Source organism: Neofelis nebulosa, chromosome 15 (genome assembly GCF_028018385.1).
Source record: "Neofelis nebulosa isolate mNeoNeb1 chromosome 15, mNeoNeb1.pri, whole genome shotgun sequence".
Taxonomy (NCBI): Eukaryota; Metazoa; Chordata; class Mammalia; order Carnivora; family Felidae; genus Neofelis; species Neofelis nebulosa.
The window spans coordinates 19,215,826-19,242,025 of record NC_080796.1 but is presented as its reverse complement, the minus strand read 5'-3'; the positions used below and the strand labels follow the sequence as shown (position 1 = coordinate 19,242,025).

General features: G+C 44.7%; 1 long non-coding RNA gene across 1 annotated transcript; it reads right to left on the bottom strand.

The window, feature by feature from the left end:
- LOC131496118 (uncharacterized) lies at nucleotides 1–6,932 on the bottom strand. Its single transcript, XR_009254322.1, has 2 exons — nucleotides 5,834–6,932; nucleotides 1–471 (listed from the first exon to the last, which is right to left on the bottom strand). It is a non-coding gene; the product is annotated as an uncharacterized LOC131496118 (long non-coding RNA).
- Between the last annotated feature and the right edge of the window lie 19,268 nt (nucleotides 6,933–26,200).

Here is a 26,200-nt window from a genome sequence, read left to right as displayed (position 1 = left end):
TTGAAGTTTACAATGCCACTTTATGTCGGGCCGGCCAATTCTCCAAAAAAACCACTCCCCTCAATTAAAGTAGTGAATTCTTGGTGGGAAGGGTAAAGGAGCTATTTGGTAAATGACCTCTCCAAGTTCCCTGAATAGTAGTACTTAAATGTGCACGGCGGAGTTCTTCACTTTCTTGTGGGCGAGGAGATTAATCCCCCAAAACAGGGCTCAGTCCACACATGTAATCTCCTGCAATTTAGCATCCAGGAAGCCTCAGGTTCAAGCAACGTGCCGAGTCAAACTGGCTTGCCCTTGTCACAGTTTCTAATGTCCCTTCTCTATACTACTTGCCACAGTAATAGTTATCCGTTGCATTTCCAGAATGTCATTCATCCAAGGCAGGAGTGTGTATGGCAAAGAGCCTTGGATCCTAGGTCTCGGGTGTAGCTTGGTAAATCTTCTCATCTCTCTGGGCTTCAGTTTTCTTATCTGCGAAGAGAAAGATTTGAGAGGCCCTTGGGTGGCTCACTCGATTAAGCGGCGGACTTCGGCTCAGGTCACGATCTTCTGGTTCGTGAGTTCGAGCCCCGCATCGGACTCGGTGCTGACATCTCAGAGCCTGGAGCTGCTCTGCATTCTGTCTCTCTCTCTCTCTCTCTCTCTGCCCCTCCCCCACTCACACTCTGTCTCCGTCTCTGTCTCTCTCTCTCTCTCAAAAATAAATAAGCATTAAAAAACATTTAAAGAGCAATATTTGCATGAGATGCAGTACCTTAAGATGCCCTAAGTGCTACAGGTTCCTCACTCCTTGAAAATACAGTTGTCAGGCTGCTGGAAGCTGGTGGCTGGGACACACGGCAAGCCTGTCACGGGGGTCCACGCCTCCATCTGACCTTCAGACGAATACATGCAGGAAAGTATCTTCTATCATGCTTCTTTGCTAACTAGAGATCATGAAATTGCTGTCCCAAAGATTCTGTCCACTGGGGCACCTGAGTGGCTCAGTTGGTTAAGCGTTGGACTCTTGGTTTTGGCTTGGGTCACGATCTCACGGTTTGGGAGTTCGAGCCCCGCATCGGGCTCCGTGCTGACAGCGTGGAGCCTGCCTGGGATTCTCCCTCTCCCTCTCTGTCTCTCTGCTCCTCCCCCACTTGTGCTCACTCTCTCTCTTTACTTCACTCCCTCAAAAATAAATAAGTAAAACTAAAAAAAAAAAAAAAAAGATGGTGTCCACCACCAGACCAGGAAAACAAGGTTCTGGAAGTCCATTCCGTCCTTCCACGTGACAGAAGAAACTACTACATTGTGAAGTAAGGCCTCAAGACTTTGGATGGCTGGCCCACTGCCGGCCACGTCAATCATCTGATAAGCGCAAGTGGCCACTGAGGCCTCCATCCCTGGGTAGACAAGACTTGCTCCCTAGATGAAGGCCCCTCTTCCCAATCTCCATCCACTGTGGCTGGTCTGGGATATTGGAAAGTACTTTCTCCATGTCAGGACAAGGAACTCTGGTACAGCAGCCTGGTACCGCTGTCACGGTCCCCAGCAGGCAGAGAAGTCGAGGGACGGTGAGAAAGGAATAAAAGAACCCTTCGGACGGCAGCCCCCAGCGGCCCACTCTGCTCTAACCTCAGATGGGAAACTTAAAAGAACTCGGTTAAGGCAACACCTGGGTGGTTCAGTCGGTCAGGCGTCGGACTTCAGCTCAGGTCTCGATCTCGCGGTTCGTGAGTTCGAGCCCTGCGTGGGGCTCTGAGCTGACAGCTCAGAGCCTGGAGCCCGCTTTGGGTTCTCTGTCTCCCTCTCTGTCTGCCCCTCCCCGGCTCACGATCTATCTTTCCCTCTCTCTCAAAAATAAATATACATTAAAAAGAAATTTTAATTCAAAAATTTAAAAAAAATAAAGAGCTCAGTTACCAGCCAACCTAAAACGCATCTAATTCGTTCTCTACAAATTTCTCCTCCTCCCACGTTGTCCCCTTTCCAAATAGAACTATTCCTCATTTCTTTCCCCAAATATTCCAATTTATCCTTGCCCTGTGAGACCTATTCTCCTCACCCCTATAACACAGTCTTGATTGGTCTTTCCCATTAGTTGTGCTCTTGAATTTATAACCTTGCCACAACTTCTGTACTCTAATATAGTGGTGAGAAACACAGATTCTAAAGGGATAACAGAGGCTAAGGGTTAAGAACATGAACTCTGGAGCTAGAATGCCTGGTTTAAATTCTAGCCTTGGCCTTGACAAGATAGCAGCAGCCAGATGGACCATCAGTGGCTTTCAACCTGCTTGTCATGGAGGACTGGGCCCTGCCCCTCACAAAAGGGCTGCTGGTCCTTTAGAAAAATCTAACAATGAACAGTTTGTGACAAGACATCCAAAAATGTTTGAGCTAGACTGGTGAATGCTCTAGCTGGTAATAATGTAATGAAATTATGGATTCCAGGGTAGGAAAAAGGCAAACTTATGGCTGCCAGCTTTAAGATATTTGGCTGCGGTTCTGAAAATGACCCAAGTTCATTAGCCATTGAATAAGTTACAGGAAAATAGTTGAAGAATCTATACCAATCAAAAGCATAGACATTCCCAAGGAACTGTACCTTCCTCCCAAGGAGGCTGCATTGCACCACACTAACCAGAGATCACAGTGGCCTTGGTAAACTATAAACTGGAAAAGAATTGTCAAGAGATGAGAGACAGAGGGGCACCTGGGTGGTTCAGTCTGTTAAGCTTCTGACTCTTGGTTTCAGCTCAGGTCAAGATCTCATGGTTTGTGGGTTCGAGCCCCATATCAGGCTCTGTGCTGACAGCTCGGAGACTGCTTGGGATTCTCTCTCTCTCTCTCTCTCTCTCTGCCCACCCCCGCCCGGGCTCACGCACGTGCACATGCACTCTCCCTCTCCTCTCTCTCTCAAAATAAATAAATAAACTTAAAAAAACACTGAAAAAAAAAGAAGCAGAAGAAGAAATGAGAGTTAGAGAAGAAATGAGCCAATGGGCAAACGTCCATTGGATCTAGCTCTCCATGCAGCTGCCTTAAATGTCAAAAAGCCTGTGATACTGCAGTTAAGGAGCCATGGGACGCATACAACATTCTGCCACTTATAAATCATTGCAAATCATTGTTTATTTATTTCTGAGAGAGAGAGAGAGAAAGAGAGAGAGCATGGGTGGGGGAGGGGCGGAGAGAGAGGGAGACACAGAATCCGAAGCAGGCTCCAGGCTCCGAGCTGTCGGCACAGGGCCCGACGCGGCGCTCGGACCCACGAGCCACAGGATCGTGACCTGAGCCAAAGTCTGATGCTTAACCGACCGAGCCACCCAGGTGCCCCCATATTATTGTTATCATCATTCTTATTATTAGCTCTCTAGGATATTAGAGTGTCCTTGCGGACCTTGACACACTGGGCCAGGCTCACCCAAAAAAGTAAGAATGCTATTTCTGAATCTTTCAGGCCTCTCCAGAGCCCCCGACCACTTCATCCCTTCGTCATGACTAGAGTTCGCCCTGTTTCTTCATGCGCCACATGGAAAGCCTCATCCATCTTAAGCGACACGTGTTTACTTACTTACATACCTACCCCTCACTTGTCCGTTCCCTCTCAAAAACACAAAGCTTGTCTTGCTCTTTATTTTTGAACCATTCTCCTCCACTTTCCTGCTCCAAGTTCTAGTATTTAGATTAGAATGCTAACAGAATATCGAAAAGTTTGAAAGGAGCAGTCAAACTAATGATAATATCTCATGGGATTCTGGTTTCCTCACCATCTTTTTTGCCTGAAAGCAAAATATCCCAGATGTGTCTGCCTTCAGTTGAGGGAAACCGAGGAAGGCATTTTCCCCTGTGAAATGAATAAACTGGTGTAGAAGACTCTGTTCATCATCTACCCAACAGCCATCTGCCCCTCTTACTTACTAATAAGCCTCCAAATGTATTTCGGTAGCAAGCCCAGGCTTCCTACTTTGGGGGAAGTTTAGCCCCTTCTCCGGCCCCACCTGCCATTACATTCCCTTAGCCAGCAGTCAGAGGTTGGCATATGACCCAGATCTGGCTAATAAAACAGAAGAGAGAGTCTGCTGGGGGAGCCGGGTGGGACAAGCTTCTGGTAACTATGTGATTGCTTTACAAAAAGAAAAAACCATCCCACACAGAAAAAGTTGTTTTCCTCCATCCCTAAATGTGACGAGGTGAAAATATGGTGCTGCGGCAGCTATTTCAGCATAATGAGGTACAAGTGTAAGGACAAAAGCCAATATGCTGACTATGGTAGAGTAAAAAAAGAGAATGAAATGAACCACTGTGATCTCCAGACTTCTTTTTAACTTTTTTAATTATTTTAATGTTTACTTATTTTTGAGAGAGAGAGAGAGAGAGAGAGAATGAGAGAGAGCACAAGTGCAGGAGGGGCAGAGAGAGGGAGACACAGAATCCAAGCAGGCTCCAGGCTCTGAGCTGTCAGCTCAGAGCCCAACGCAGGGCTCCAAACCACGAACTGTGAGATCCTGACCTGAGTCGCAGCTGGACGCCTAACCGACTGAGCCACTTAGGCGCCCCTCCAGACTTCTTCTAGTAAAATGTAAAGCAACTGTAATTTGGTCCTCTGTTACTTGATAGCTGATCCTAACTAATACCAATATGCATTTCACGAGGTATGTTGAGTCCTTTGCAACGGCACATTCATTCCTCCTTGACGATCTTCAGGGAGATCTAATAAATAAGTATTTATTCTCACAAAGATCTTTCTATATTTCAAATTATTGTCTTGCCTCTATTATTTTTCTTTATAGATTTTTCCATTAAAAATGATTGCTTATAACGTGATGTTATAGTTATCTCACCCCAATTAATTCCAAATTTTCACAAGTACAAAATCGTTTCCTTCTCTCAGGCTCCGCATTTAAATAATTGTAATTTTATTTGACTCTTTCTGCCCCCTATATTTATTATCGTCTTCCTAGAGAGGCTTTTATTAAAAGCATGGATTTGGAATCAGAGACCCAGCCATGTGAATGGATAAATTACTTATTTTTTCTGATACTAAACATCCTAAAAATATTGAGGGGGCACATGGGTGACTCAGTTGGTTGAGTGTCCAACTTGTGATTTGGGCTCAGGTCATGATCTCACAGTCATGGGATCTAGCCCCTTGTCAGGCTCTGTACTGAGCATGAAGCCTGCTCTCTCTCTCTCTCTCTCTTTCTCTCTGCCAATGCCCCTCTCCCCTGCTTGTGCTCTGTTTCAAAAAAAACTTTTTTAACAAATATCTAGGGCTGAAACCAAGGTGAAACGAGATGGCATAAGAAAAACACTTCCCTAAGTCTTGGCACAGACTGAAAAGTCAAAACAAAATGTGGAGAAAAAAAGAAAAGGAGGGATCAGGGATGGGGAAGAAGAAAGTGAAGGAGGAAACATAAAAGAAAATGAAGAGGAAAAGGAAGATATCCAGAGAAGAAGAAAAAGAAGGGAAGAGGAAGGAAGAGGAACCGAAGAAAGGGAAAAAAAGAGGAAGAGAGGAAAGAGGCAAGAAAAAGAAAAAGGGAAAAAGGAAGTTGAAGTCAGAAAGAAAGGAAAAGAGGAGAATAGGAGGAAAAGACAAGGAAGAAGGACAAGAAGATGAGAGGAAGGCTGCTGATGATGGCGATGGTTTGAGCCCAGAGAAGAACTCTGAGAAACAGGTTAAGGCTAAGGTTAAATGTTAGAACCCAGACAAAGCCCTGACCATCTACACCTTCCTACAGTGCAACTTTTCCCCCTAGAGCTTTGGATTTTATGTGTGACTGACTCTCATGCAGTTCGAATCTAGTTACTCCAAACATCACTACAAAGAAAATTACAAAGGATTACAAACCTTGGGCAATAGTCCTCGTATTTCAAAGAAGAGGTTGATTCATCAAGATTCCAGTGCAATCAAAGAACTTGGAGAAGTCCCTGGAGTCTGTTTCCAGCAAATGCGAGGTACAGCTCAATTAAACCAGCAAAAAATTAAATGAGCGATTCATTGGGCTTCTTCTGTAATGACCAGGTGTCCTCCTTCTTCCGTGATGACAGGACAAGAGAAAAGAGGCTTTTTTTTTCCTGATACAAGGGGGGGGGGGTCTTCCTGACGGTGAGGGCTGGTAAAAGCCCCATTGGTTACGAGTTATTTCCTACAGAGAGTCTACAAACACAGGACTGATTTCATGCCACTGGGGTCAAGTGGAACACAGAATGAGGATAGGTAAAAGACTAGAAAAAATCTCTAAGGACCTTCTAGACCCACACTTCTGTAGATCGGCCCGTGCTTCTCTGTTTTCCATAATGGAGAATTGGGGGAGGGGTCTCCCCATCACTTCCTTAGGTTTGTCTGTATCAGCTCTCTCCTTGCCTTCCAGTCTCCCTCAAGGGCTGCCATGGGCCCCGTGTCTACAGCCCTGTCCTCCCTGCGATGAGAAGCACGTGCACCCTTCCCATTTTGTCTGTGCTTCTGGCTTTCAGTGGTCTGCTTTCTGAGCCCGAGCCTCTGTGACTTTCCCTAGTGCTGCATTCCCACAAGATCCCTCTCCGTTTCAGGTTGTGTTATCGTCAGCAACGATTTCTCCCACCATCCACGGCTAGAAGCCCCGGCTCTCTTCTCCCCGCTACAAGGTTCGAGCTTGGTCCAGTGCTGTCCCTCAAGGCCGTCAGCCTAACCCCCACCCTCTGGCCCTGACGCCTTCCCTCCCACGCTGAAGTTTTCACTCGAGAACTTGTTACCTCCGACCACAGTTCCAGTAGGGTGACGTCACCCGAGAAAGGCAAAGGAAGGAAACTCTGGCATTGGCCTGAATTAATAACGGAGAAAGGGGAGAAGCCTAATCTTTCCAGTGCAGAAGATGTGTACATTGTTTGTTGAGAGTAGCCCTCAGGGAGGCCGAGATTTCAAGCTCGGCATTGACGTGGCGCATTTTTCAATTAGACAATATACTGCATGGCATGTCCCTTCCTCCCCCAGCCCCTTGTCTTTTATTACCACATGACTTCATCTCCCCGTGTGACTGACAGAGCCCATTGGGCTCAACACTGATAAAAAACATCTGGGGGAGAAAAATTGCAATTTAGAAAACAATTAAGGACATCAATTTCAATTCATTTAGTTGCCCGGAGAAAGAAAAGTGCTTTCAAAGACGTAACTTGATCTCCAGGGGTCATGGATTAAAGGGCACGCAGACCCGTTGTTCTCCAGTTGTCGTGCGGAGGAGGGCATCTTAGTTCGGAGGTCCAAACGCAGACATCAGCTCCTATGTTGCAATTTTTAACAAAGGGTAAACCACAGAGAGCTTCCCTAATTTTCTCATTTCTTCTCCTTTTTAAGACATTCTTTCCCTTTTCTTCCTAAATTCCCTTCGAGGAAGGATGCGTTCTCTCTCTCAAATGCTCACCATATGCTCATTTGTTATGGCAGTTCTGTAAGTGAACCTCGGTTTACTGTTAAAGACCCCATCCGTGGGCCTGATTGGGTGTGTGTGTCCGCGTGGCTGTGCGTCTGTGTGTTACCGACTTTTCCTTCCATTTTTCCCCACTAGCTCTGTGAGCACCCGCGACTCCGTTGCTTTAAAGGGCTCGGAACCTTTATGAATCCAGGTGATAGCTTTGCATTCGCAAAACCTTAAATAAAGAACTTTATTATGTTTTCCAGCTTCATGGAGGAACAATTGACGTACGTCACTGCAAAGCTTAAAGAGCAAGGCATGATGGTTCGGTTTATGGATACTGTGAAATGATTACCACAGGAGGCCCAGGTGACATCTGTCTTCTCATATAGACACAATAAAAAGAAAAGAAAGAAGAAAAGAAGGAAAAAAATTCTCCTTGTGATGAAAACTCTTAGGATCCCGTCTAAACTTTCCTACATATTGCAGAGCAGTGTTATACACAATATATACATACATGTGTGTGTGTGTATATATATATATATATATACATAGGTGTATATATATATGTATATATATGTACGTGTGTATATATATATATATACATGGGTGTATATATATGTGTGTGTATATATATATATATATACACACAGTACAACTCCTTTACTTTACCCATTTATTCATCGATGGACACAGATTATTTCCCTGTCTTGGCTATTGTGAATAATGCGATGGACAAGGGGTTTCCAAGTCAGTGTTTTTATTTCCTTTGGATATATTCCCAGAAGTGGAGTGGCTGGGTCGTAGAGTAGTTCTGTTTTTAATTATTTTTTGAGGATTCTCCACACTGTCTTCCATAGGGGCTGCACCAATTTGCAGTCTCAACAGCAGTGCAGGAACCAATTTACATTCCCACCAACAGTGCACAGGGGTTCCCTTTTCTCCACGTCCATGCCGGCGTTTGTTATCTTTGGTTTTTTGATGACTGGTAACGAACGGGCATGAGGTGATGTCTCACGGTGGTTTCAATTTGCATTTCCCTAACGCCCAGTGATGTTGAGCAGCTATTCCTGTACCTGTTGGCCTTTCATATATCTTCTTTGGAGAAACGCCTACTCCTCTCCTTTGCCTATTTTGTAACGGGTGGTTTTTGTGCTATACACGTTACTTAGGTAAAATTGGAACCGCTGCTCTCGTGTCTTGAGCACCTGCTGTAGGATAGCCACTATCATCCCACCCGAAACCTAACATCTACTCTACTTGCCTCAGAAGGTGAAGGAGGGACAGTGAAGTAGCCCCCAAACTGAGAAGGCATCTTGAGAGTGGGAAACAAAGCAGGTGACTCCATACAGTTTACAGAGTTGTAGCCGGGGTAGCTTACAGGTGGGGCAGGGGTCCATGGCAGCTGCACAGTTACTGTCCCCAAGTCCGGACATCAGTCCGCAGATTTTATAGAGCAAAGGGACACGCAGAGGGGCGCCGTGGTGAGATCAAAAGGCTCGCATGTGCCTAGTTGACAGCTAGGTCTTGTACTACCTGTACGACAGAAAGGGGAAAGACTAAGTTATCTCTAAAAGATTCGTGGGAGGCCAAAGCGAGCTTTGGGAGGCCCCCCAAGCTTTGGCAGGCATTTGTAAGGCATATATGTTAATCTCCAAGGGGCCCAGAACACGTAGCTCCCAAAGAGGCCATTGATCTGACATGGAAACGATGGAGGGCCAAAGATGGAGTCAGTGTTATCAGCACTCCTGCAACTTGTCACATCAATCCCATTAACCAGGTATTATCATTCCTACATTTTACTTGATTCTCTCATTTTAAAGCATTAAGATTTGTGCCCACACAGGGGCGCGCCTGGGTGGCTCAGCCGGTTAAGCCTCCCCCGTGGCTCAGGTCATGATCTCACGGTCCGTGGGTTCAAGCCCCGCGTCGGGCGCTGTGCTGACAGCTCGGAGCCCGGAGCCTGCTTCCGATTCTGTGTCTCCCTCTCTGTCTGCCCTTCCCCCACTCATTCTCTCCCTCTCTCTTTCTCTCCGTCTCTCTCTGATATAAATAAACTTGAAAAAAAAAGATTTTTTTTCTTTAAAAAGATTTGCACCCACGTAAAAAAAAAGGAAAGACGTGAAGCCAGATTTGTCAGCTCCTAGATCACATGCAGAGGAACAACAGACTAGGAAATAAACTCTGGAAGGTAGGATCTAGTAATAGCTCTGAATGGAAAGTCTCCAGCGATGTTTAATTAAGAGAACATCTACAAAATAACTAGTTAGTACTTGGCCCAACGTAGTTCCTCAATAAATGATAGCTCTAATTATTACGTGAAACCATCTCCACTTATCCCCCTGCCCTTATCCTCAATTGCCCTCCAACTTCCTGGTACACACTGCTGAAGTTTTCTTACAGTCCCCACTTAAAATCACCTATGCAGTCTAAAGACCTAAGAGCAAGGTCCAGAAGCAGGCATTTGATGTTATCTGACTGCGAAGTAGTAACTGTCAGGAAATCCTACTCCCGGAAGCAGCCAATAGGTGGAAACAGTCCTGCAGGAGACCTCGCTCACTTTTTATTAGTCTGCCTCGGCAATCAGCTTAAAACACAGCCACTGCTGCAGCATGTGTTTCATTTTGCCCACTGCAGAGAATATAATTACAATAATATATCGTGAGGCCATATGGAAGCGTGAGGTTAGGGCCTACACAGTTTGTAATGAGCCAGAGTTGACTGACAGGATCACTCAACAAGTGGACCACATTGGCACCGGGAGGGCTCGGGGCCGGGAAACACGAACGAAGAATGGATCTGGTGTCAGAGAATGGATGGTAAAGGAAAGAGAATAAGGACACGTGGGTTAGATGGCATGAAAAGGCAGAGGGGGCTGGCAGAGGAGCCACTGGGGGAGTCGTTCCTTGGTTGAGCCAGGGAGCCTACGGGCTACTGAAACTGAAGGATCTGGGCTCCTGGGTAGGGAATCCAGAGGTGATCTTTCAGCTTAGGAGAGTCAGAAGGTTGCAAGGAAGAATTCATTTGACTTAATGGTAGGGTAAAGGGATAGAAGAAAAAAAAAAAACCAATTCTAGCGGTAGAGTATTTGGGACCCTGGAAAATCTTCACAGTCGAGCGGCGGGGAGATCGCTGTGAACTGGAATGTTTAAGGCACACCTGCTAAGGAAGGTCTCTTGATAGGATGTGGGGAGATGAGGAGAAATCTGGATGACCAGCTGGTTAGAGGCGAACAACTGAACAATATCAGGAAGACAAGAGCGGGCAGGGTAACAGCAAGGAAAAGATTGAACTGAAAATGTGTCTAAAGACCATCCCCTACCCCCTCACCCTCCCCTACGCCCACCCCAAGTCTTGTGTTTGGTTTCTTGATGACAGTAGGAATAAGAGAGCTGTTCCTCCTGGAACCGATGGGCTTGCAGAGAAAGACAAAAGTTGCTCATGTTATGTTGGTTTGGGGTTTGTTTTTATTTTTTGTTTGTTTCCATTTGGTTTGGTTCTCCACCTCTCCAGGTCAGCTCAGGACAAAAAGTCAATTCAAATCCAAAGGTATCGCTGAACTTATCAGAACCATTTGTCTTCCTTGACTTTAAAACGCAGGCAGAAAATGTTGCAAAATAAGATTTCCAGTCCTTCTGGCCCCTGCGGGTGCCAAGAATGCCCCATGACTGCCCTCTGAGAGGCAACAGCCCTTCAGATCATCAGGAAACCCTGGAGCTTGCTAATAAAAAGAAAGTGATTTTCCATACAAAGTAAACAGATCCCTCCTGCACATCTAAATGGACTTGGCTTCAGATGCGGGTGAAGGCTTGGGGTGGAGTTTTAATTTTCATATTACAGAAGCTCATTCTGAGCTTGAATTTTCCCGTAATTCTTCAAAGCACAACAGAACCCCCTGTCAGGATATATCCAGCAACTGCATTCTTGGAGCAGCTATAAATTAGCTTGCCTTGCCTTCCCTTTTCCCTCTTGACCTTGAGGCTCCTTTCGGGGACCCAACAGAAGCCCTTTAGGAAGCAGGAAGTGAAGCTTAGAGGATCCGTTATCTAGAAGGATCTTTCCTGTAGAATGTAGTCTTCTTCAGTTTCCCCCCAAATGGAAGCCTGCTCTCCAGTATCGACCTATCATAATCGATTCCAAACCCAAAGCATCATCTCTCTGGGCTGAATTGCTTTGTCATTGCACAGCTGAGCAGAAGATTTCTACACTAAAATTTTCCGTGTGAATTAGAAGACAAAAAGAAAGAGAGAACTCTTTTCCCTAACATCATCTTTTTATTTATGAAACACTTCTGAGCTTATTGGCACAAAGGCACAACCTAACGTAGCATACAGGGTGGTCCATTTAAAACAGTCCCCTTTAAAGAGGATGGCTTTAAGTGTGGCCCATTGTAAGTGGGTCACCAGATGTAATTGTTATGTCAGTCCTTCCTGGCATTGTAAAAATAGGGAAGACTTTCAGGGGTTGGGAGTGTATGTGGAAAACACAGAGAGGCTGGGGGAGCTGTAGAACCGTGAGAATAAAGGAATCTACCAGGAGGCTTGATAACTGGGAAATAAAATACAAGTAAACAAACGGGAAATGGGTTCAATCTCGATGCTAATATCTTTGTGGTCACAGGTAAGGTTTCTGTTTTTTCTTTTGTTTTCTTTTGTTTTGGATGTTTTTAACCACCCTGATGGTTGTATTTGTGTTGTATTACTCATTCAGTATATATTTACCCAGCATCCACCATGTGATAGCACTCGACTGAAGGCTGGGAATATGATAACAAAAAGGTAAAGGCAATGCCTTTCAGAGCCTATATTCCAGAGAAGAGAGATAAATATATATATATATATTATATATATATAAAATATATATAAATAATAATAATGTTATATAATATTATTTATATATATATTATATATTATATATATATAATATATATATATATGATGTGTTGCTGACGTAACATCAGATACTCATAACGTTTTGGAGAAAAACTCAGAAAGTGAGGAGGGAAGGGTAGAAAGAGGAGAATTGGGGAAGTCCCCTTTAATAAAGGACCCAAAAGGGACAAAGTATTTTATTCAGTGTTCCCTCTACTCCTCCTCCCTCCACCCACCCGAACCTGACTCATTGTCTCTCCAGAGCTGGTCATGTCTCACCTCACTTTCAAAGGCAGTGATGGCAGGCGGAGAGCGGGTCCCAGCCCCCTGAGAAGGCCTGGACCAGTGTTAGTAAGGATGAAAGAAAAGGCTGGACTGGCAGAGACCTACTGCCTCATCGCAAACTTTAGGCCTCGAATGATGGTTCTCTTTCCTTCCTACTGGTCTTTGACGTCTGCCTTCAGGACCTTTTTCTGGTATTGTCTACCAGTTGTTCATATATTCTCTCGGGCATAAAGGCCCAGTGTGGGATTTACGAGCTGACTCCAACTCCCAAAGTTTGGCCTTCCTCTTACTTCCAGCTTGGTGCTAATCCACTCAAACAGAAAGAGAGAAGCAGAGAAATGTCAGCGTTTCAGTTATTCATTTACTCAATGACATTCGTTGAACACCTATTACAAGCTAGTCATTGTGCTGGAAATGAGGCTGTGAACCACACAGATCTGACTTCCATATGCTGTGGGACAATGTACAGAAAAGATGGAAGTTTCTTCCCCTACGAAATCCACCTTTATCTCCTGATTTTTATGGGGACCCCATTGAGAGAATCTTGTCACAGCCCTCATTTCTTAAATCACCGGTGAGTGAAACCCCAAAGAATCCAGGATGTATGAACCAGGAAAAATCTTCCTAGATCCTCAAATAGAGAGTAGACATCCCACCCCCATTATTCTCTTTCTTGTATATTTGCTTCATGGCTTTTATTACAATTAAGATTACAGTTTATTTGAGTACATGCTCATTTCACATCTGCCCTTGACCAAATTGAAAGTTATTTAAGTCTATTTCCCTCCCCATTGTGTCCCCAGTGCCCGGCACGGTGTTTGGAGTGTATTAGGTGCCAGATAGATACTTGTCAGCTCGGCGAATGAGTGAAGGGTTGGGCAAATGAACCAAGCCCTTCTTATTCATTGGAAGAATTTGGAGTTAACACGAAAGATTAAAACTTATCTTTTATATATTTCTCTGCAAGAGGGATCATGATCATCACATTCCAGATTAAAAGCAATCCATCATAATTTCTGTCAGAAATGAAAATTTAAATATGCCCCTTTGTACACCTAGTCTCCTGGCCTCACCATCCTTCCTCATCACCATGGGTTAAACCTGACTTGAGTATCACACACCAGACCCCAGACCAAGGACTGTGTGATGAGAGCTCATCTATCCCTTGCCAAGATTCTAATGTTCCACTCTAGACAATCTGGGCTCCTGGCTCCCAAAACTGCTTCTTCTGTGGCCAGGCCTTGAGGCCCCAGGATCTGCCCACATTCCAGAGAGGGTTAGGGTTTCTCATTAATCTCTGTCTGGACCCTGTCCTCAGATTAGCAGCCACTGAAATGCAATCCCTGTAATGAGAAATGAACAGCCTGACCCATGTTGTTTCTCTGAGACCCGTTGTCTCCAACTTCTCACCTCTCCCAGGCACAGCACGTTGACTGAAAGAAGCCATTACTGTGTTCTCACTGCCGAGCGATCGCCCATCACTCCAGAAAGTGTGCAAAGGAGTCCTTCCTTCACAGCTTGACATCTCTGCCCACATTTGGCACGAACCGAGGAAGCCTCCCAGGGCAGAGAAAGGGGATGCACTTAGGTTCTAGAGAGCAGAGCTGACACTCTTTCCCAGAGTGAAAATAAAAGAGCAGGGTCTAGAAAGGATTGATTCTTTAACAATTTATCATTTTACAGCTTGTGCTCATTTATTGCCAGAATGTCATACGGTGGTGTTTGAGGGTAGAGGAGGAAAGGGTTATCCAAGGCAGAATATGGGAACATCAGAAAGAATCCAGAGATCACACAGCCTTTGGGGTTGGTAAGGGCAGAGGTAACCTCTTCTAGATCATCTTTTATACAGTTATTCTACACTATTGTATGGTACTGAAGAGCTCAGAGCTCAACTCTAGCTGTGTAACCTCAGGTAACTTACTTATATCCTTTATGCCTCATATGTCTTATACACTGTTCTGTTAAATGGGAATAAATGTGGTACTGACTACCTAAGAACATTATGAGGACCAAGTGAATTAATACATCTAAAGTGTTTATAGGAATGCTTAGGAAATAGCATCAAATACTTGCTATTATTATTTAACATCAAAAGTATGAATGAGATGTTGGATTGGAAACTTCCAAAGTCAGTTCCACCTCTAAGATTCCAGTATACAAGGGCTCCTTCTTCAGACACACACGTATTTAAAAAAATGAATCTGTTGAGATGAATCTTAAGCCTGGAGAAGAGACTCAATCTAAATGGAGATAGTTTAACCACTATTATAATTTTTACTATAGCACTTCTCTTGAAGCGATGTGTAAAATTCTTTGCATATGGGTGCATACATACAGAAAAAGGGCTCATAACTGTTATCAAATTTCAAACTTCAAAAATTTGGTTTACTGAAACACACTGTATAAATCAGAATAATCTGAAATGCAAGTTACTTGTGTGGTTAATTACCCTGTGTGTTTTCTATATGTAAACAAACAAAAAATAAAGGAATTACATTGGAAACATTTCTAAAACATGCTGAAGTTGGTTAAATGGATTGTAAATCATGATAAAGCAATAAAAGCTTGCCCAGGGCCTCCTTGCTGTAGATTTGGAGCACTGATCTAATAATACACTGTAATAATAAAGAAGAGATGAAAAATCTCATGAAAACAAGCAGAGAGAGCCAAAGCCCAAGGACGAGTCTAGAGTTTGACCAGTGGAGGGTTAGCAGTTCTTTTTGGACAGTCATCTGATGTAGTGAATGTCTGCCTGCGGCCTCTTCTAGAAGGCGTGGGGTGGGGCCACTCTGGATTATCCTTTTCTCTATAGATCCATTTCTCCAAACCAGGAATCAATGGCAGTAGGAGCATCTTGGGAGCAAGCTCCAAGGCCAGTCCTCTCCAGAGTGGCCATGCCTCTTAAAAATAATCTGAAGGGGAGGGGGAGGAGGGGGGCAGGCACCTGGCTGGCTCAGTGGGTTAAGAGTCCAACTTCGGGTCATGATCTCATGGTTTGTGGGTTCAAGCCCCGCGTCGGGCGCTGTGCTGACAGCTCGGAGCCCAGAGCCTGCTTTGGATTCTGTGTCTCCCTCTCTCTCTGCCCCTCCCCCACTCCTGCTCTGTCTCCCTCAAAAATAAATATTGAAACAACTTTTTCAAAAATAATCTGAAGAATCTTCTGACATCATATGTGAGTGGGACAAGGATTTTCTGGAGGCTGGGAAGAAAAAGTCATTACTCTCACCCAGGCATAGGTGGGAAAATTATTAAATCAAGTTTAGGAAACTCTACTCGCTAACTTACTTACAAGTTTTCCTCATGTAGAACACAATATCTAGATCTATCTACGTAGAGGAACAAACGACATAAATGTATACTTATTATAAACATAATACTTTTATGTTCCCAGACATCATCCCTACAGATTATATCAAGAGCACAGATTTAGCTATCAGGCAGGCCTGGGTTCCCAATTGTGTTTGGTCCTTTAACCAGCCACTGATCTTGGGCTATTCTCTTAAACTCTTAAAACCAGGGGCGCCTGGGTGGCTCAGTCGATTAAGTGTCCAACTTGGGTTCAGGTCACGATATCATAGCTTTGTCGGGCTCTGTGCTGATAGCTCAGAGCCTGGAACCTGCTTCAGATCCTGTGTCTCCCTCTCTCTCTGCCCCTCCCCACTCACACACAAACTCTCTCTCTCTCAAAAAAAAACTAAACTCAGTTTCCAAACTTAAAAATATGAAATCTACATAAAAACATGTAAAACATGTATCTCACGGGGCTATTGAAAAAGTTAAATCGCATCATAGATGTAAAGAACTTAGCATTCGCTATTAATACCCTACATTTGAAAGGAAATTCCCAAAGCGGGAGTGAGGAGGAAACAGAAAAAAGTACTCCTCCTTCTAACTCTGGAGCCAGGGAAAGGGTCAAAGGGCTAATTATTCCAGAGACACCCTAACATTTCACGTCAAGAAATGGTGGCTTGACTGAGAACCACACCCAGAAAGGACTAATGAATGAATGGGACTCAAAATGCCTCTGGCTATTTCATCATTTGGCGGGCCTGGCTCTCATAATTTAAATTTCAGTTTAACAAGAAGTATTGTCGCAGAACATCTGGCAGACACAGAGGGCCTGTCTGTCGCATTCCTTTTTCCTTCTTGACAAATATTCCTAGAGCGGGTGAGATCCAGACATTCTTCCTTGACATCCTTTTGTTCTTACAATAACCCAGATCCTTTCTGTAAGCATGTTTAATCCAGGGGTACGGGAAAATTGTAGCCTACTTATTCTTGCTAAGGTCCCAAGGGCAGGTGTTGGCTGCCTTTCCAAAACACTTTTTTTTTTAAATTTTTTTAAATGTTTATTTATTTTTGAGAGAGAGACAGAGACAGAGTGCAAGCGGGGGAGGGGCAGAGAGAGAGGGAGACACAGAATCCGAAGCAGCCTCCAGGCTCCGAACTGTCAGCCCAGAGCCCGACGCGGGGCTCGAACAGTGAGATCATGACCTGAGCCCAAGTCGGACGCTTAACAAACTGAGCCACCCAGGCGCCCCCCCAAGACACTATTTTAAAGAGTTCCTACCAAGAGACTGCTTAATTGCATTTTATTGCATGGCATAAACATGCTATGTGATTGGAAATTTCCTGAATATTTCCTGATCTCAGTCACCGAAAACACTCAGACGCCGAAGACAATTTTGGAGTATCTTCCCAGCTCACTTCCTTGAACCGCGTCAGATGCAGCCCACAGCGGGGCGGGGTGGGGCGGGATCTGATACATCGGGAGTGGACAAGAAATGAGGCTCTGACTTAGGCCAGGCCAGCTGGTGACCCTTTCCTGCGAAATGAGAACGGAGAACAAGATCAAGGGCTACTGGGAAAGAGTCCGTCACTCTGTGAGGCACTCTCTGGGGCTGAATCCAGAACAGGCAAACCACGAAGCCCTGCTCGCCTTTGTTTTCTGTTAAGGAGATGAGGGAACAAAGAAAGTCACCCTCAGGCAAAGAGAAAAGGGAAGCAGGTGCTCCGGGAGAAGCCAAGACTTGAGATGAAGAGGGTCTATTTCCTGGGTTCCCATGGCTTCCTTGACTCTGGTCCCACCCTGAGGCCCAGCTGCACTCTCGCCCTTGAGTTTTATAAGGCACTCTTGCCTCCATGTACTAAATGTTGCCCCTTTGGCCCAGCTAGACCAGTAATCTGGCGTATTTCCCTACCTTCTGTTTCCCTTGGTGCCCTGGCCCTGCACATTGTACACAAGAAGGCGTATTTCCTATTTAGGGCCTCCATATGATTAGGCCGCTTTACCTGAGTTTGTATTTCTACTTTGCCTGCGTCTAACAGAGGCCCTGTCATCAATAGGGGAAATGCTCGTTACGCTGTTGCTCAGTTTCCAGAGAGAGGCACGGATTTTCTTTCCACTTCCAGGAGAGATCAAAAGGAGAAAGGAGGAAGGAGCGCTTCTCTTTTATCTTCCTTCTCGCTGTAGTTTCACTGGGGAAAGAAAGCATAGATGCCGGACAAGCTTTTCTTGCAGCCCTTCCATCCTCGCTGGGTCAGGAGAGATTGCAGATCTCGGCAAATATGTCTCGGCAAATATGAACCCTTCAGACCTGAGTCTCTCCTGCTGGGGGTGGGGTGGGGGCAGTCAAGCCCCAAGATCTAGATTTGTGGGGTAGCGGGGAGACGGGCACGGGAAGAAGTCTTATTTGGGCTCCGGCCTTGCTTTATAGTTAATTACATTAACATTTCATCTTTGATCTCTGAGTCCATGTCTAAACTGGCTAAACTATTTAGAGGGAGAAATATGATCGGTCCCTGAGCATCCTCACCAGGCTTGAAGATACTTTAAGGAATGTTGAGTTCCGCAAAAGAAACAAATATCTAACTACAGAATAAGGTACTCATTAAGCCTCTGCTGAGTGATTGCCTGTTAAAAGGTGGGTCATCTGCCAAGGTATCTTAGTTATTCTCATTTATTCCCTAAACTCTAACACTTAAAAGTTACTCCTCCCAGTGACTGTGGTTGAAAATCTTCAAGTACTTCATTGATTCCTTTCTTTCTCTCCCTAACCACACCCAAACCATTGCCATCCCTGTTGATTTCACTTCCCCTGAATTTCCCCTGCTCCTTTGGGCACTGCCTGAGTTCAGGCCCTTTGATCTGTGGTTTTAACCACTGCTGTAGCTTTCTGGTTATCTTCCTTGTCCCCAGCCACTTTCTACATTGTAGCAGAGTTCACCTTTGTGAAATAAACCTGGTGACTTCGTGCCCTGTCTAAAAACCTTTAGTAGCCCCTTTAGCTAATAGGAAAACCTTAATCTAGAGGATCTATCACAATCTGCCTACAAATTTCAGCAACTTCGTCTTCTTCCATCACTGTCATACCTCAGGGTTTCCGCAAAACAGCCACTGTGGTCCAGTCTGATGCCCCGGACAGATTCATCTACTCACCATTTCTTAAATTCTGTGTCTTGGTACATGCTATCAAATGCCCAACCATTTCACTATGTCTGGAATATTCTTTCCCAGATTCTCCGCATTAAGAACAACCACTTATCCTTGGAGTCTTATATAAAATTTAAATCATATATGAGATAGGTACCCTCCATACCCCTCATTGCTGTTTTCAAACCATTGTCCCTTCCCTCTCTGTCTTCCCTAGACATTCTCGGGATTGAATCTCTTATAATTAAATCATACTGGGGGCACCTGGGTGGCTCAGTTGGTTAAGTGTCCGACTTCGGCTCAGGTCATGATCTCGCGGTTTGTGAGTTCGAGCCCCAGCTCGCACTCTGTGCTGACAGCTAGGAGCCTGGCGCCTGCTTCGGATTCTGTGTCTCCCTCTCTCTGCCCCACCCCTGCTCACGCTCTGTCTCTCTCTGCCTCTCAATAATAAATAAACTTAAAAAAAAATCATACTGCCCACTATCCCTCATTGTGATGTCACCAACCAACCCCCCAGTTATGCCCCTTTACTTCCCACTGGTTTTACTTCCTGGTTCACTTTTACTATCTCCAGTCCTGCTAACGTCTCCATTCCTGGATGATCACCATGTACACAGGAGATGATTCAGTAGACTCTCCATCCCTAGAACTCCTCTCTTCCAGTGATCTGACCCTCCATACTACCTCCGCCATTTATCTGTACGTTCAGAGCCCTAGACCTTCTCTTTACCAATAATCCTTCCATAACACCAATTTAATTCATTCCATTCTCTGACCGTAACATCCATCTATCCCTCCATTTCCTCTAGTGACCCAGTTCCAACTTCACCAGGATCTCCAACCCATTGATCTATCTTTTCATTATCTCTAACCTTCATGAAATTCTCTCTCACCACCTTACTCAACCTTAAAGTCCGTGACTAATCAATAGACTCAACCTCTTTGTATATACCCTTAATTCCTTGGTGTACTCACTTGGCAAAACTACAACCCTGGCTAATTTTACCTAATTTGTGCCTTCGTTCCTGCCAAAGAATGAGCCGAAGGCCAACGCTTTTGATCATGAACCTCCAGTGAACCTAAATGTTGCTTGATGATCATATTCTACTTTTCTGGCCTATTCACTCTACCACAAATGCGATGGCTACTTTGTTCGTTCTTATCTCTCCTCAGACCCACAGCACACCGCCTCGGTCTTCATTCTCGGATGACGATCGTCTTTCCCACTTCACTGACAAAGTTAACGCCAATTCTATAAATTTCGGATTCTGTGTCGGAGTCCGAAATTCTATAAATTTCCGTAACCATCACCACCTTTCCACCAGAATCTATACACATAAACCCTTACCTCCCACCTGCAGCTGAAGAGGACTTAACCACGCACCTATCAAAAGTCAATCTCCCCACTTGCAAATGAGATCCCATCTTTACTCAGTGACAATGCTCTAGAAATCCTCCCATTTCTTTTCCCGAATCACAAATGTCTCCGTCTCTCTACCAAATCCTTCCCATCAATGTACAAACACATAATTTATTTCTCCCATCTTAAAAACAAAAACAAAACCCTTCACTTACCCTTACTTCCCTTGCCTGATACTGCCTTGTTTGCAAATTTGTATTCCTTCCTGGCAAAACTCTTTGAACAAGTTGTCTATATCCATCCTCTATAATTCCTTTCCCCCCATAGTCACTTATAATCACTGCAAGCCAGTTTTTTTTTCCTACCCACCCTACCAAAGCTGTTTGTTCGCAGTTTTCCTCTTACTTGACTTATTACAAAGGTTCAATGTAGTCAAGCCCTCTGTCCTTGATATTTTCTTCACATGGCTTCCAGAACACTCAACCCTTGGTTTACTTTATTGGTCACTCCTTAGTCTCTTTTGCTGCCTTTTCCCTCTTCTTCCTAAGCTCTTAATGATTACACACTTTCGGGCTCACTCTTTGTTCTCTTCACTATTTTCACTCATTCTTTCAGTAAACTCATCCAGAATCACAACGCCGATTACCACCTCCATGCTAATTTTCCATCTCCAGCCCAGACTTCTCTCCTGAACTTCAGACTTGCACATTCACTCCACTTCTCAACATCTTCTCTTGGTGTCATCTAAAACCTCAGAAATGTTGAGTTTAAGCTCTTCTGATTCCTGATCTCTCACCATGAAAACTGCGTTGTCACCCACTTTCCATACCTCAAATGATAGCAACTATGTTCTTCCGGTGGTTCCGATCAAAAATTTTAGACTCATCTTTGACTTCTGTCTTTATTACATTCCCACACATACCATTCAGCAAATCCAGTTGGCTTTCATTTCAAACATATCCAGAATCCAAACACTTCTCACTACCTTCAGTGCTATCCCCCTGGCCTGAGCCACCGTTACTTTTCTCCTGAATTACTGCAATGTTCTCATTTAGGAATCAGCAAAGTGATTTTGTAAAGGGCCATGTAGCAAATATTTTCTGCTTTGTAGGCCATACAGTCATTGGGGCAACCAGTCATCTCTGCTGTTATAACGCAAATGGGCATGGCTGTGTTCCAACATAAGTTTGTTTCCAAAAAAAAGCAATGAGCTGAATTTGGACCCCAAGCCATAGTTTACCAACTCCTAATCTATCAGGCCTCTTTGTTTCCATCCACTGCGATCTTTTCTCAAGTCAGATCATGTCACTTCTCTGCTCAAAATTCTGCAATGGTTCTCCTTCTGGATCAGAGTAAAAACCATAATCTTCAATAATCTTCAAGCCCCTACATGATCCTGCCACAGTCATATCCCTAAATCTCATACCCATTGCCCTCTCTCCTTAATCCACCCTGCCGCAGCTGCACGGATCCCCTCGCTGTTCCTCAAATAGGCCAGGCACACTCAAGACTTGGGGCATCAGCACTGGTTGTCCCCTCCTCCCCCAGATATCCACACGGCCCCTGTCTTCACCCTCTTCACTTCTCTGCTCAAATGTCACCCTCATCAAGGAGGCCAATGCTGGCCACTCGTTGAAATTACAGCCTTCCTCCATGACTCTCATGCCCCCTTACTCTTCTCTATTTTTCCCTCCCCCCCCCCAAACTTACCACTTTCTAACAATAATAATTTACTAATTTACATTTACTGCATCCCTAACCTTCCTGGAATACAAGCTCCACGAGGCCAGGGAACTTTGGATTTTATTCCCTGGTGTATCCTGAGACCCTAGAGCCATGGATGACACATAGGAGGCATTCCCAAAAGGTGGGATGAATGGAATCCGTGTGGCATCCCTCAAATCCCAGAGATGTAGTGGGTCACTCAAGTCTCTATATTACTTTAATTCTTTTTCCGTGTTATTCTTATAGTCCTTTTTGTCCTGACTCATTACTATGTAGGTAACCGCCTTTCCTATCGCAACACCATGATCTTCTTGGACATTTGCTATATGTTTGTTTGCCTGTCACGTAGCAAAAGGTCAGTCATGCCAATGTAATGAACCTACAAAGGTGCCACATATGCGTGGTTCTCTGTCACCAAGTCACTCACTCCACGAGCCAATATTTGAAAGGTCTCTCCCCATACCCCACTCTCGATACATCTATACACACACACCGCTAATTGAGATCCTTTAAAACTCTTTTTCACATATTTGCTTAATTAGCTTGCATTGACCTCTGCAAAAACACTGGCCTCTGACGATCCTAAGAGGTAGTTTCCTGGCATGGACACCAGAGCATCAAAGAGTCAGCTGGAACGAAGGAAAGCATAACACAGCTGGATTTAATTATTCATGACAGCCAGCCGAATATATCTGACACAGGTCTTCTCCCTAACACATCACTCAAAACAGGCCGGTTTCAGGAAACGGTAGAGAGAGAGAGAGAAAAAAAAAAAAAACCAGGATCAGGCCAAAATGTGTCCATAATACAAAGCAGATCATCTTTCACACGGATGACCTTATGCATTTTGTTTTATATTTTTATGATGGTCCCACATCTATAAGACTACTGACCCTTTAAGACTCGGCGTGCTCCTATGCTGGGGCTTAGCAGTGGTGGCTCAGGTTCTTGGAAGAGGAGGTGGGTGAAGATCGCACCCGTTCGTGAATCATCCTACGAGCCAAGGGTCCTCCAGGGTTCACGTAGAAGTGCGGGCATGTTTGTAATTAATTCATCTGGGAAGCACAGGTGAGCACTTTCTACTTGCCTTCGACGTTCACAGAAGGATTAACTATATCTACAATCCAGTTTGTTTCTTTGGGCTTTTGCTTAGCAGGAAACGGGTGAGGATTTTAGGCGTTGCTTTCTTACGACCTACCCATAATTTTAATATTTCTCTCGTACGAAATCCACCCTCTCACCTGATGCAACGATGGGCTTTGGGTTGGCCATGCCCTTGGGTTGGCTCCTATTAAAAGAAGAAATTTCCGGGGCGCCTGGGTGGCTCAGTCGGTTAAGCGTCCGACTTCAGCTCAGGTCAGGATCTCGCGGTCGGTGAGTTCGAGCCCCGCGTCAGGCTCTGGGCTGATGGCTCAGAGCCTGGAGCCTGCTTCCGATTCTGTGTTTCCCTCTCCCTCTGCCCCTCCCCTATTCATGCTTTGTCTCTCTCTGTCTCAAAAATAAATAAACGTTAAAAAAAAAAAAGAAAATTTAAAAGAAGAGATTTCCTAATTAGGCAGAACTCAATTTTCTTGCTGCAGTCTCCTCCCAGATGCTCGATCCCTGAAGTCACTGCCTTCTTGTTTCTGTGCGTTTCCCGGTCCTGGTGAGCTTGCATTGTTGGATCACGGTTTTGACCAGTCTTGCACATCCCAGTGCTCGTACAACTGCAGAAACCCTTGTGGTTTTTTCCTGCTGCTTTGCTCTGATTTACGTTTGAAGCCAGAGACGTAGACTTCCCCTGAGTCTTTTTGCTCGGAACGTCACCTTTTATAAATTCAACAAAAACTTGGGTTTCAGCTGTACTAGGGCTTACGCCTGTGACTGAGACTCTAACCATGAATGCTCCATTAAAGGGCGCAGAATTTAACAGAGAAAATAGCAAGGAGACTTGATTAGAATGCCACATGATTAGAGCTGTGATATGTTAAGCAGGGAGTGTGAGCGTAGCACGGAGTGAGGGCACCTAACCCAGCACCTAGGGGCTGAGGGAAGCTCTCCTAGACTCAGCAACGTCTAAGCAGTCTGTGCCAGATGAAAAAGAATGAGAGATGTTCTGTATTAAGGAGGTAATATCTATAAATGCTGTGAGCTACGAATCATACCAACTTTAGGGAAGGCAAGTAGTTAAGTACAGGTGCAGGCGATGTGGCAAATCTGAGGCTGCGGAGGGAAGGCAGGGCTAGATCACAAAAGGCTTTATATGTCATTCCAAGGAGGTGAGGATTCATGCTATCAATGACAGGGAGTCACCGAAAGCTTACACATGACATGGTCAGGTTTATATTTCAGAAAGACTGGCATCAGTGCGGAGAATGGATTTCGCTCTGTAGCTACTCCCCTGAAACTGGCCCCTACGCCCGCCTTCTCTACCTAATCTTCCTGTGGCTCTGAACAGCTCAGCTCCACACCCCTTTTCCCGTCAGTATTCTCAAACAAAACTAATGATCAGAATCACTTTAAGAGCTTATAGAAATACAGATAATCTGAGCCCACTTTTTCGAACTGGATCCTCATGGGAACGGAGCCTGTCAATCTCTGTTTTATAAAATCTTCCCGTGTGATTCTGAGGCGGTTGGACTAGGGACAGAATTAGGGGACTAACAGAGACTGCTACTTGCACCGCAACACAGATATGTCGATGAACATCAACAGTGAGTTTGGCTTGTTGCGTTAGATTAAAGATGGCTGCCACTCTAAATAGCTTCCTTCTACATGATCTACACCTCTACTCCCAGGACTAGGAAAATCAATCCCTTACTTAAACCCTCCAGAACGTTCTCTTGTTGTTTAAATAACATGTCCAAACCTTAACACAACCCATTAGGCAGCGTAGTCTGGCTCCAATGATCTCTCCTCTCCAGCCACCCTTCCCTTTACCTTGTACTTGTTATTTGCAGGGGGGGGGGGGGCGGGGGGAGCGGGGTGGATATTGATGCAATTTACACCCCAACTTCTACTTTGTCAATTAAATTAAGGGTAGTTATGGAGTTGAGAAATTGTGTAAATCAGTAAAGATCTGAAAACTGTCTGAAAAAGGGGTGCCTGGGAGGCTCAGTCGGTTGAGCATCTGACTTCAGCTCAGGTCCTGATCTCGTGGTTGGTGAGTTCGAGCCCTGCGTCAGGCTCTGTGCTGAAAGCTCAGATTCTGTGTCTGCCTCTCTTTCTTCCCCTCCCTGACTCATGCTCTGTGTCTCTCTCCCTCTCTCTCTCTCTCAAAAATAAATACACATTAAGAAAAACTGTCTGAGGGGCGCCTGGGTGGCGCAGTCGGTTAAGCGTCCGACTTCAGCCAGGTCACGATCTCGCGGTCCGTGAGTTCGAGCCCCGCGTCAGGCTCTGGGCTGATGGCTCGGAGCCTGGAGCCTGTTTCCCATTCTGTGTCTCCCTCTCTCTCTACCCCTCCCCGTTCATGCTCTGTCTCTCTCTGTCCCAAAAATAAATAAAAAAATGTTGAAAAAAAAAAAATTTAAAAAAAAAAAAAGAAAAACTGTCTGAAAAGAATTGGAAAGTGACTTGACTTGGGAAGAGAAAGGGACTGCTGGTCAATCTTCAAGACTCATCTGAGTTAAAGAGCAAATTTCCACATCCACATTATTTCCATATTATTTCCATGTTATTTCCTCCCAAGCTCAAGAACCCAGGGGCAGAGAATATTGATAACTTGTCAACTACCATTTAAGTATTGGCAAAGCAGAAAGCCAAGAGATAAGAGAATTAAAGGTGCTGGTGTAAAAGCAACAGAAAATTTCTGGAACGGGACTAAAAAGATGATTTGGCTAATTTGTCCCAAGACACAGAGGATTAAAACGTGAATGCCCGTGTTTAGCCATATGTGGTCTGGTTGACAATGGTTCACCATTTGATTTAGTTCTGGTCTTAGGCTTGTTCTCCAGTGGCTCTCACTGACATTCTGTCATGTTACCCTAGAGCATGGTGAGTAACAACAGTTAGAAGGGTCCAGAAGCAAAGTAAATAACTTCCCAGGACATAAATGAAACCACCAAGGTAATCCTATAATGAGGTAGCAAATGCTTCATAATGATTGTTTTCCTCCTAAGTTAGAACTCTGACTTACAAACATGATTTTTATGGTTACAGCATATCCATGCAG